We start from the raw sequence: 12,886 nt of genomic DNA on the forward strand, positions 1-12,886 counted from the left end.
ATCGAGAGGTTTTTACCCTGTAGCCGTGTTTTTGCCTTATTTCGTATGGGCTTTGTAATTAGGCTTGGTTATTAGGTTAAGTAGTATGATTTTCGACTACTTAATCACTCTCAGACTACGTTATTGGGGGCTCTCTTCTACTTCTTCTTCTCCTCTCTACTCTCTTCGACCCTTACACTAGTCTACTACTCGGAATTGAATCTTGTAATTGGTACTTTACTCTGTTTTATTTCTTAATCGTAATCTCTTTTATTGCTCTTTATTCCTTCTTTCCCTTATTGCTTTTTTTTATGGCTCTTGTTTAATTCCTCCTATTGCATTATTATGATGATTAATTTCTATTGTTTATGTATGATTGTTGTTAATTCGATGATAATGCGTAGCTAATTCTCCCTTGCTAAGATTTAGGGAATCCATGATTATGAAGGGATTGTAAATCGATATATTAGGTTTAATGCTTGTGTAGTTTATGTTGTTAATCGCTAAATTTAATTGTTCATGTCTAATTAAGTCGACGCAATTAGTCATTTAATCGCAGTAAACCTTGACCTAGACCGGAAGTTTGGAAAGGGTGAGACTTGTAGCGAACATTAGGGCACGTAGTGAGGGCGGAAGCTAAGCTATTTGTGCTTTAGAGCGAATTGAGACCGGAAGGAGATATTCACTGCCCCATAGACCATACTTGCATTAACCTGAGACCTAGATTGCTTGACTGAATGATCATGGTGAACCGACTGTCTTAGCTACTTTCTCCTTATTTGCTTCATCCTTATTCTCTTATCTTTCCCCTCTTCCTTAATCTCATTAGTTTAGAACAAACAATTCAAACCCTCAGAAATTGGTTACCGTGACGGGCTTAGTTAAAGCTCACATTTTCCCATATCCCTGTGGAGATCGACCCTACTTACTGCTAGCTTCTGTTAGTGTATCTAGGTTTATTTTTGGTACCTGACGACGGTATCGTAGTCCTAGTAACTTGTTATACGTCCTTCTGACCTTCACCTAGTCGATCGAGTAGGCTGTACTCGATCTAGTGACCCCTGTTTTGGGTCATATGCTTTTCTTTTGACTTCGTTGCATATTATGTTTAATTCAAAGGTATTATTTTGCTTCTTTATGCATTGTTTTACATGTGTGTTAATCTTGATGCGTAAGTTACCCAATCTTATGATGTGATGAGTGGCACCTTATGGTGGGTATGAGTTTGTTGGGGAGGACATGAGTTATATGTGGTTGTGATGGATAGTGGAAAAAGAAAAGGAACATTGCTGAGCTAGTTGAGGCATGGTGCAAGTTTTGTGAGACGTGGTGAGTGATATAATTGCGAATTTGAGTGATGTAAAGGCAAATGTATAAGAGTAAAGAGTGATGTAAGTGTAAGGAACGTGAGAATGAAAAGGTTGAAAGGAAGGATGTGGGTAGTAGCAACTTGAGATGTGTAAGAAATTATGGAGGGAAATGGTTAGATTGTGTTGGTTAAGAATATATGTAATGAAAGATCGTTGTAGAGGGATGGAGAAGAGTGGTATATAGTGATTTTAGTGGAGACATGCCGCGACGTGGATTTGCAGATATTGAGTGAGTTTGGGAATTTGTATCATCAAGAGGTGAAACTAATGTGTGATTTTCTTGGGCAATTAATGGTATGAAATGAGTTTTGGGATTCAAAAAAAAAGTGATTGGTGATGAGTGTGAGTGATAGCATGAGATGGTCTGGACTGATTGGTGATAAGTGTGAGTGATAGCATGATAAGAGAAAATCCATGGTAAGAAAGGGTGAGATGATACTGATATGAAATAATGGGATTCGAGTTTTGGAGTAATGAGAAGGTAACCGTAGCACTAAAGAATTAGATAGAAGTAATAAGGAGTTGAACTATTAATTGGTATTGTTGAGTGTAAAGAGAAAAGAAGGATAAAAAGTAAGCTGAGAAAAATGTTGACCGGAGTTATGTGATATAGAAGTAATGAATCGTCGAGATGTGTGATACTATCATGAGGATTTGAGGTAACGGTTATGTAGGGGTTCCAGGACGACATGTTAATCATGAGTTTCAAGGAATTAAGGAAAATAAAAAGCTTGGTGAAGAATTTGCACGATAGGAGATCTTGGTGGTGGGTTGGGTGACAATACAATTAAGGATAGTATTGGGAAGAAGGTTGAGGTAAATTTTGTTGGTGGATTTGATGTCGTTATTTGGAATGCTAACCGAAGATAGGAAATGAACTGTTATTTTTAGAGGTGAGTGAAAGATATTTGTTGTATGAGCAGTGGTCGTATTGTGGTGTTGTCACTAGTGGTTAAGGGTGATGTCAGTTAAGAAAGATAACAATTCTAAAGAGGTTGATCTTGTATAGGCCGGATTGATATGTACGGTTGTGAGGAAGTATAAGATGTGGTCTTAGGAGGCGGTTGCTATTAGTTGAGTATTAGCTGTATGGTTATATTTGGCAGGGGGTGATGGTTATGCGAATGGGAGAGTATTCTATGAGGGGCATACGAGTGAAGCTCGGGCGAGAGGTAACCTTTATCAAGTTGTAACTTACGTGTTCATGATTGACTAGTTGGATGTGATTACGGGTCTATGATGTGTATAAATGTTTGTGTGACGTTCTGACCTCACGAGAAATGGTATGGTGTGATAGTTATAAAGTTGTTATATGAATGTTTTGTGATATATGTTGGGTACGGTAAACTAATGGAATGATGTTCAAAAGTGATAGTTTGGGTAACCTGGCATGACTAGTTACACTTGTATGTGTATTCATGATATATGTTTATTCCGTGAAAAGGTATGAATGATATTCATAAGATTCTTGTAAAGCAGCTTTGAGTGAGTTTTCTTGTTCGGAAAGTTATACTGAGTCAGTGATTAGGGGAATTGTATGTGGTTGTGATGTCTATCGATGTGGTTGTTGTGCCTCGGGTGGTGATTCGGGCACGGTACTTCGTGTTGTGATGCGGGTATTTTCGCGTTGCGGTGCGGTTGTTGGTAGGGTGTTGCGATGCCGTCACTGGTTGTTGTGGAGTAGGCGGGATGATTACGATTCGAGTTTCGATAGTACATACCAGTTATACATAGATTGTTGTTTTGTTTGCTGCTGTTTCCTATGAGTTTCAGTTTGGACAGATAGACGGTTGTTTTGTTTATTGATGTTTCTTACCAGTTTCAGCTTGGGCGTGAGGGTAGAGTATGATATGGAAGAGAGTTGTGTATGTTTCTGTTGCCGACATGGTATAGCGATATTCTGTTGATGGGACACAATTGTGAGAGGTTGTTACAATAATTTTGATCTTGCTTTAAGATGAGGCATTGGTAGACATAGTGATGGCAAGTGAATGGTGGAACATGTGTTGTACTGATCTGAAAGCTGTAAGTGGTTCATAATCTTTTATTGGGACAGTGAGTATAGGGTGTTGGAAATTAGTATCATGATAAGTTATGGGTGAGTTTTGCGGTAATGAAAGAAAAGAACTTGAGGATCTAGTGTGAGTCTGTGTAATAATTCTGGATCGTGAGTTATGAGTATGGACTTAGGTGCATGTATAGAGGACTATGTCGTTTTGGCGGTAATAGGGAACAGTTGAAGTTTTGGTTAAGCTAAAGATTTTGTGGTATAGGTTAGGTGGTGTGCCGAGTGAATTGAGGTATGAGAACTATTTCAGTAAGATAGCCTTGGATATAGGAATGGTGAGTGTTTAGATTATAGGAGGTTATCTTTGACATACGGTGGTGATGAGGATAATGAGAAGATATAGCTAATGATTTAGTATTAGTGAGTTACGAGGACGTAAAATTTATCTTAAGAGGAGTAGGCTGCGATAAAAGAGAGTTTCATGGTTGTGCATGTTGTAGTATAATTGGAAATAGAGTGTTGGTGTAGCATAAAGGATGGATCTTTGTTGTGATTGATTTTATTAAAGGTCATGGCCGTGCTTATAGTAGTTCGATGTTTAGGAATAGGAGAATACTTTGATAGAGTTGACAGTTGGATGATGATGTTTATGAGTTCGATGGTGTTGACAGTTGGATGATAATGTTTATGAGCATGAGTAAACTTTGAGGACGAAGTTCCTTTTATGTGTGGTAGAATGTAACGTTCCGTTTGATAGTTATGAATGCCTTGATGTTGGATTCGCTAGTAGATAATGTGTTAGTGAGACGGAGCTATCGGCATTGGTGGAAGGTATTCGATAGTGTATGAAGATAATGTAGAGATGTTATGATGTAGTTGATACCATATCGTGAGCCGTGTTGTGGAGGTAGGCATAGTTGGTGGAGTTGATGTTAAGAGTTCATGTTTTATAGGTTGGGGTTTTTTTTTAGTTCTTAGTTGCGCTGTTGTGTCTTGATCGCGTTAGTATGTTTGTTTTGAGTATGGGTTAAACTTCGGGGACGAAGTTCTTTTTAAGGAGGGAAGACTGTAAAACTACGGTTTTATATGTCTTTGGGTACTCTATCGAGTGGGGCTTACTCTGTCGAGTAAGTAAGTTGTTTTACAAAACAGTGTTCTGTCTGATGGGTACTCGATCGAGTAAGGGTCACTCGATCGAGTAAGTTACTTACTCGATCGAGTAAGTTACTTTTTCAGGTTGTTTTAGTCGGGTTTTGTTAGTAACGCGCGATTGATATATTAAGCTTTCCGTCACTTTCTTCATCATTTGTATATTTTATAAAAACCCTTCAAAGAGAAAAGAAGTTACATTGTCTCCGTCGTCGCGTTACTATCAAGTACCAAGGGCTAAGGTTGTCGGATCGTCACGTTCTTTACGCCGTTGAGTTCGTCGTGTCGAGGGTAATATCCTTGTATAGTTTTTATGTTGTTTCATCAATTTTGTTAAACCCTAATAGGGTAAATTTGGGGGTTTGATTGGCTTAGTAGTAATTGCATGATTGTATATGTGATTATAGAAGGAGATTTCGTAGAAAAGCATTTTGGTTAGCTGCTTGTGACGGTCTTGTGATGGCTCATTTCAGGTAGGGTTTCCCTACTCAGTATTGGTTACATAATGTTGATGTTGTCGTTGTTGTAGTAGTATCTCATATCGTTGTTGTTGGGAAATGTGTCCTCAACAATAGTGCGATCACATGATTTAAATATCATTATTAAATCTCATTTTAAGAATACATGTGGGATGTAATATTTTACAGTCAACTGGTCCACACATATCGGTAATGATTGGCTGACTAGAGTTTGACATTACTGTCGTGCGACGGTGGTGATCAGTTGATCCCCTTAGGTCATACCTAAAGGGTAACACTCTTAATTGATTATTTAATTGATCGTATGACGATACGGGTTAATTAAATTACTTAAAATTGACGGACGATTTTGGAAGTAAAATTTACGTATTTCATTATAGTATGATTAAATGAGATACGGTCTAAGTAATCGAATTGTTTCATTACTTAGATGAAATTATTGTTTAAGGAAACAATTGCATTTGAATGAATAAATTATTATAAACACAAGATGTTGTGATTTATAAATTGGTAAAATTTTTGGTACAAGTAATTATGAATTACTAGGTCGATTTTGTATATGACGTATTTTATTAATACGTTGATTTTTAATATGTTAAAAATACATAACAATTTTATGTGACATGTGACATGTGACATGTGACATATGACAAATTGACAAAGATAAAATGGAATCCATTTTATCTCATTTGGACCGAAAATAAGGAGGGAGTATGGTGTTTAAATTATGTTGTATTTTTGAGTGGAAAACAATATAATTACACCTAGACATAGCCATGCAAGCCTATGTTTTCTTGGATAGAAAAACTTCACCATGCATTGGCTCCCTCCCCCTCCTTCCCACCGGTTTTCCAAGAGCAAAAGAGAGAGTTTTTCTCTATCTTTTTCATTCATACTTTTGCATAATTTTTCTAGTGTGAGAAATAAAAATACTCTCTACATCTTATGAAATTAGAGAGATAAAAACTCCAAAAATCCTTCCTCTATATACCGAAATTATAGAGTACAAAATAATTATTTTTGGGTCAATTTTTAGTAAGATTATTATTATTCTAGATCTAATACTATTAATCTATTGAGGGGTTATCTTGGGTATATACTTTTGGGAGAGGTTCTAATTTGAACCTTGTTCATCCAATATTTGGAAGCTCAAGACCAAGTGAGTAGGTGAACTTACTTATGCCCATAAAACCGAAACATCCAATGTAAGATGATGATTTCTTCTCTATATTTTATATTGTTTGCATGCATAAGATCACTTTTAATTTTATGACAAAATTATATTAAAACATATATGATTATGTCAAGTATATAGATCTACTTTTCCTTCAATCGGTATCAAGAGCCATGGTTGTTTGCATGCAAATCGGTTAAAAGTTTTTCCGAGTTATAAAGATTAACATATAAAACTTGTAAAATTTGTGTTATTATGATATATCACGAAATTAATTCATGCATGTTAAAAATTTTGGTCCTAAAATGTTTTAGGATATTTTGGTTAAATTTACGGATTTTTTATTGTTCATATTATACAATAATGACATTTAAATATGATTTTATGAGTAAAAATGTCATTTTCGGTCTAAAATTAGCTATACTTCGTATTTTCCAGTGATTTTTGGATATGTTGTCACATTTATTATTTTGAGGTAACCTGTTAATTTTCATAATTTTTGGACTTGTTATGCTCGAAAAATGGTTTTTTCATTATTAAATTCGGATTTAGGTGAAAAATAGGTTAATATGAGATAAATTTCGAATCTGGTCATAGAAATTTAGTATGTTGTCACATGCAATTTTAAAAGATGTGTGTAAAATAATAGGCTATAGTGAAGTCTTTTTGCATGATTTATGGATTTTTGAAGAAAAATAGCATAAATAGTGACATTATTAGTGAAAAATTAATAAAACATAATCTATGACTAAGGAAAAATGTCCAATGTTGCATTTTATTATCTTTTTCAGATCTAAAATTGAAAAGTTAATGTATATAATTTTTCACATGTTTTTATGATTATTTTTAGTTAAAATCGATAAACCGCAACATTGTTTTTTCGGAAAAATTTCGAAATTTTTGACCTAAAGTTTTGAACATTATGAGTGTCATGGTATTTTTCCAGAATTTTCATGAGTTTAAATTTCAAATTTTGAATTTACTTGAAATTTTGTGATTTATTTGAAGTTTATAGCTTATTTTTGTAATTTTTAGTCCATTAATGAACAATTTTATAAATATGAGTTAATTATGGTCAAATTATTAGTGAAGACTAAATTTTGAGTCCTAAGAGGTTAGGGTAATTAACTTATGCATAAATATGAATTTATGTAATTTTTGTGATTATAAAATGTTGAAATCAGGCAAATCCGTAAAAACCGAGTAATATACGATATTGGCTAATTAAAGGCGATTTAGCATAAAATTGGGCATGTTCATACATATTATAATGCTGCATTTTCTTTATGATTGTCATAATTTTAATTTATGTAATTTTTGAATTATGTAATTTTACTTAGTATGGCCTTAGATTTTAATTGGTATTTCCCGAAATGTATGGGAATATCGATTCGGTTGTAATTTTATTGTGATCTCGTATCACCGTTTTGTAATTTAATAGATTTATTTTATTTTAGTTACAAATGTATAATAGGAAATTATGTAATTTGCTATGTAATTTAATTTATCTCGGAGTTCCCAAAGACGGATTTCTTCAAGATGGCGATACATAAAGACGGTGTTACCTCGAGATGCGTGCCACAACCGAAGTTCAAGGGACCAATGGAGTTGGTTTCCGAATATGTAATAGTTAAATAGTTTTTCTATTTTAGGAAGGCCATACTAGGATTTATTTATTTTATGTTTGCATTTTATTTATATGTCGCATGCATCGCTAAATCGCCATAACTAAAACATGCATTGTCATCTTTATCGAGTTTATCGACCGTGTCAATTAAAACTATCGTAGTTCACCGCTTTAGTTCACTTAAAACGTGATAGATAATAAATTGACATGACCTCTCGCTAAAACAATCAATTGAGACATAGCCTTACCAAAGAGTAGAAACCATGAAAACCTATTTCGTGAGGGAGTGCACTCGGCCACACCGGGGTACAAACCTTGTTACGTAGGGGAAGTGGGTGATAAATGTCTATCCACCAAATTCATTTTGATAAGGGTTCCATCGGCCACACCGTGCCCAAGTTAAATATGGGTTTGGATCATGGACACATTTATTCGAAATTTGGATTGAACTCAACAAAAGTTTTTCGATAAGGGTTTTATCGGCCACACCGTCCCCTTGTTGAATGTGTTTTGGGCTAAAGATAAATGTTAATGTAATATTATCGACCAAGAGTTCTAAAAGTAGAATCGATTAAAGCGTTAATCCACCGAGTTATATTGATAAGGGTTTCATCGGCCACACCGTGCCCAAGTTAATATGAAGTTGGATCTTGGAATCATTTATCATAGTTGGGTAGAGGTCACTATGTAAATGCTATACTTGTTTTTCAAGTATTAATAAAACGATAAATGTTAAGTTTTCCACTATTCCGTTGTTATATTGTTCTATTTCTTTACCACAATTCATATACGATATCATTTCGTTTTTTATTCAAAACTCCATTAAAACATCGTAACTAAAGACAAAATTTGAATTTTCTTCTAAAGACCTTGAATTAACCATTGCTAAGGATCTCTTGCAAAGAGTATAGATTAAAGTTATTCATTATCAAACAGGTTTTTGATTCTAGACTAACACATCTACTTACAATGGATTGTTTTTCATGTACTTAAATGAATTAAGTACCTTGAAGCGATAAATTGTTTGGGTAATTAGTTTTGTCAAGAATTAGTAATTGACCAAAATAACGCAACCACTTCAATGAAAGTTTTAAGACTAAAACGAACAAATGAAGTATGATCTTCATGAATTCAATTTTGCTTCTCAAAGCAAAGACTCATTGAAATGAGTGGGAGCATTCTCTTAAACCGTTAAGATGAGGACGAGATTCAAGAAGTAAAGATTATAATGGAATTGATACAAGGTAATGTTAAAAGTGAAGTTGTTGTGAATAGCAATACTAAACCTATCAATCCCGACCGATAAAGTTTCCATTGTCTTAAATGTTGGACACAAGAAAGGAAACTACCCCAAATTATTGAAGAATCAACAAGTTAGTTGTGGGACATCTAATGGGACCTTCTTCTTTAAATGTTTATTTGATTAAACATAAATTTTGCTAGTACCACTTCGTCAATATTAGAAACCAGTGGAGGTTTTCATCATTGTATTCGACACATAAGATGATTAGAATATGACGACTAGCAACAATGAAGTCGAGAGATAGAGTCATTGTGTACTAAATCTAGTTTTTGGGTTTGGAGTTGTACTTAATTGTGACTATTAAGTACATAAACTCTGAATAAGAATACAAACTTGTTAAGATACAAAAGAGGTTTCACTTTTGTGACCCTATACACCACGATTTGATGTATGGCTAGCCCATCATCAAGGTGATTATATTCTAAACCAAACTAGAATGTTATATCATGAAGATGATGCAAGACTCAAATTGGTAACCCAAGATTAAACCTTGAATTTTGGAATGATGAACGCAAAGAGTTATCGAGTACTCTTGAAACCATTAGATTGTTAATGGTATATGCGTATCTTGTATTCAAAGCAAGATATCTCGTGCCTTTTGGTTGAAAAGGAGATCGAGGTTTTAAATCATTGATCCAAAATAGGTTAATCATTTTCTTTTACCAACGATTTAAGTTGACGCTAATGTGTTCACTTAATAAGGTAAATAGAAAATTCTTTGAAGAAGTTTAAAGAGTTCAAGGAATCACGATTTAGTCGTGATGGGATTATCAAAGTGAAGACTTCGATATAAGCCAAAGGAAATGTGATATAGTATCACAAGTTAATCTCTCTTAGCACGCATTATAGAATAATGTGTGGTTGGATAAGAAATCAAACGCTATTCGATATGGTTTGGACTTCAATCAAGTTACTTTGAGTTACTTGATCCTTTTGGGGATTTTATCAATTTTTGTCTAAATTATTTTTCCACTAAATCGAATCATATGAGATATGAAATGGTAAGGGTACCATGTTTGTAAGTTTTCACAAGAAACAAATGCACATTTTTCCCTCTTCAATTATCACGAGTACGACGGGTTTGCGGCTCGTGAAGCTGTCTTTCTAAAATACAAGTTTATTTTTAGAAGACAGAGTGGGAGAAATTATTCAAGAGCCATAAAGAATGCCACAGAGAATGTTATGTCGCAAGAAACTGGTCTTTCTTGGCTACATGAGACGTTTTGTGTAAGACATTGTTTCTTCAAAACCTAGGAGGTTAAATTCGTCACTTGTTAAAGATGATGAATTCATGCTACTTTTAAGAAAGTAAAGAACTTATAACTTACAAAAGAAATTATTTGATTCAAGTTGATTACTTCTGGAAAATAATCAACAAATGACTTACATAAGAGTATTTAAGTCGCAACTCATTTTAAGGCTTAGAGCCATGAAAATCCGAAACAAAAAGGCTTGATTAGTGACAAAGGGTTTTGCACTAATAAAGACAGATTTCAAGGTTTGATTGGTTGCAAAGGGTTTTGCACCAGTGGAAATGCTTAAGTCTATTTGGATCTTCTTAGGGATTGTGTTTCAATATTATGAAATACATAGCGAGTGAATCTAAAACCCACTTCTTCAATTAGAAGGAATGTATTCAATACATGTCTTGAGTTTTTGTAGATTCTTGCAATCCTAAGATAATGTGAAACTTAAGAGAGAATCTTAAGTAGGACATCAATGAGTTGGAATCAATGTTTTGATCATGTTATAAAACTTTTCTCGATAAGTCGAGAAGTTGTGTTTATACATGGAGTTTAGTGGGAGTTACGGAAATTTTATTTAGTCCGATATGTGGATGACATATTGATCATTAAGAATGATTTAAGACTTTTGGAGTAATATAATACATCTTTAATATATCGATTTATGAAGATAAATCTACATGATATTAGCATCAATAAGAAGTCTTATGATTGATAAGATTCATGACTAGTTCAATTAAATTGAACATATTTGATTGATTCCATTTGCTTCCGCTGCCGGATTAATTAAATGAGTAATGATGTATAACACTTCATATACTTTGAGTATGATGAATTGTTTTCAAAATCGAATTTAAGTAATCTTTACCAAGTAAGCTATAAAGATTACCCTTAAGTGCTTGCAGAAGCATTAAGGAAGTAAAGCAAAGTGTTTATGATGCAATTTTGTGTAACGATGTTACACAAGTGACAATTGACAATTGAGATTGCGCATGGTTTCCGACAAAACCATAATCAAAACACATTAAGATGGTTAAGACACCATTGTGGCTATGTTAATTAAGAAGTAGATTTTCTAGAATCGTTCTAGGTAATAAAGAAAAATGAGAGATATTTATAACAGAAATTGAGTACACTTGCAATCATGAGATGTGCAAGAGGATGAGTCCCGCACACTGTGAAAACAGTGGGAGCTATTCTTAGGCTAGAGGACCTATGTCTTGATTGGATCTCGACACGTACTCAGAAAGTTTTGTGATGCAAATGTATACATTACAGAGGAAAACGAGTATATAGTAAGGTTGAGTAAGGTACAAGAAATTGATAAACAAAAGCCTTCTCAAAGGCTAAACATGATGAGTCATGTCATTTCAATTGAATTGAAATGAACAACTACGTACAAGATCAAATTAGATTATAGAACATGAAATAGTAATCAGGCATTGACTATTCATATGTGATAATCGCATTTGTCGTTCGAGTTTTACTTTAAAACTCTTTTATTATACTTTGTTACATCCAAACGGGTTGTAGAGACAATGTTGAACCCCGTTAAAGTGAACCCGGATTAACATAGTATTAGCCCATAGTCGCTTGTATGAGGTGACGTCTCGAAGTGACTAGAGTGTGATGTGATTGATGGCAAGTTCAAGTGCCATAGAGTCATGTGAGATGACTAGTCGATCACATAGGCAGACTGTTAGGAACACTCTGTCGGGCCTTATGACCGCTTATAGAGTTCTGGCAATTTATATAGCCTGGTCATGGCGAGAGCTGCTATAGTATTCTAATGAGTCGATTCTTTTGACTAAAGACTGTTCGCCTAAGATGGCACAGTTTCAGATTAACTTTGATTTGTGTTACTACGACCTTCGTAAATGGGGTCAAATGGGCATATTTTGGGTTATGATGGTTGTGGCTAGTCGAAGGGAATAAGTGCGATAGGAATTGTCCACCCCCTTGTCACGGTTAAAACAATATCTCAGGGCCACTCGAGGAGTAATGAACTGGAAATGCGTGGCCACGCTCGGAAGGTATCTTTGATAGATAAATCCGGTCAAACTGTTATTCTCCAGATCGAGGAAACCACTCTCGATATGATCACTTGCAAGTACGACCTGAAAGACACCTTGCATTGAGTGAGAGATAGTAATAGGACAAGAGAATTGGTGACGCACACTTGTCGAGGACAAGTGGGAGATTGTTGGGAAATGTGTCCTCAACAATAGTGCGATCACATGATTTAAATATCATTATTAAATCTCATTTTAAGAATACATGTGGGATGTAATATTTTACAGTCAACTGGTCCACACATATCGGTAATGATTGGCTGACTAGAGTTTGACATTACTGTCGTGCGATGGTGGTGATCAGTTGATCCCCTTAGGTCATACCTAAAGGGTAACACTCTTAATTGATTATTTAATTGATCGTATGACGATACGGGTTAATTAAATTACTTAAAATTGACGGACGATTTTGGAAGTAAAATTTACGTATTTCATTATAGTATGATTAAATGAGATACGGTCTAAGTAATCGAATTGTTTC

Source organism: Silene latifolia, chromosome Y, assembly GCF_048544455.1.
Source record: "Silene latifolia isolate original U9 population chromosome Y, ASM4854445v1, whole genome shotgun sequence".
Classification (NCBI taxonomy): Eukaryota; Viridiplantae; Streptophyta; class Magnoliopsida; order Caryophyllales; family Caryophyllaceae; genus Silene; species Silene latifolia.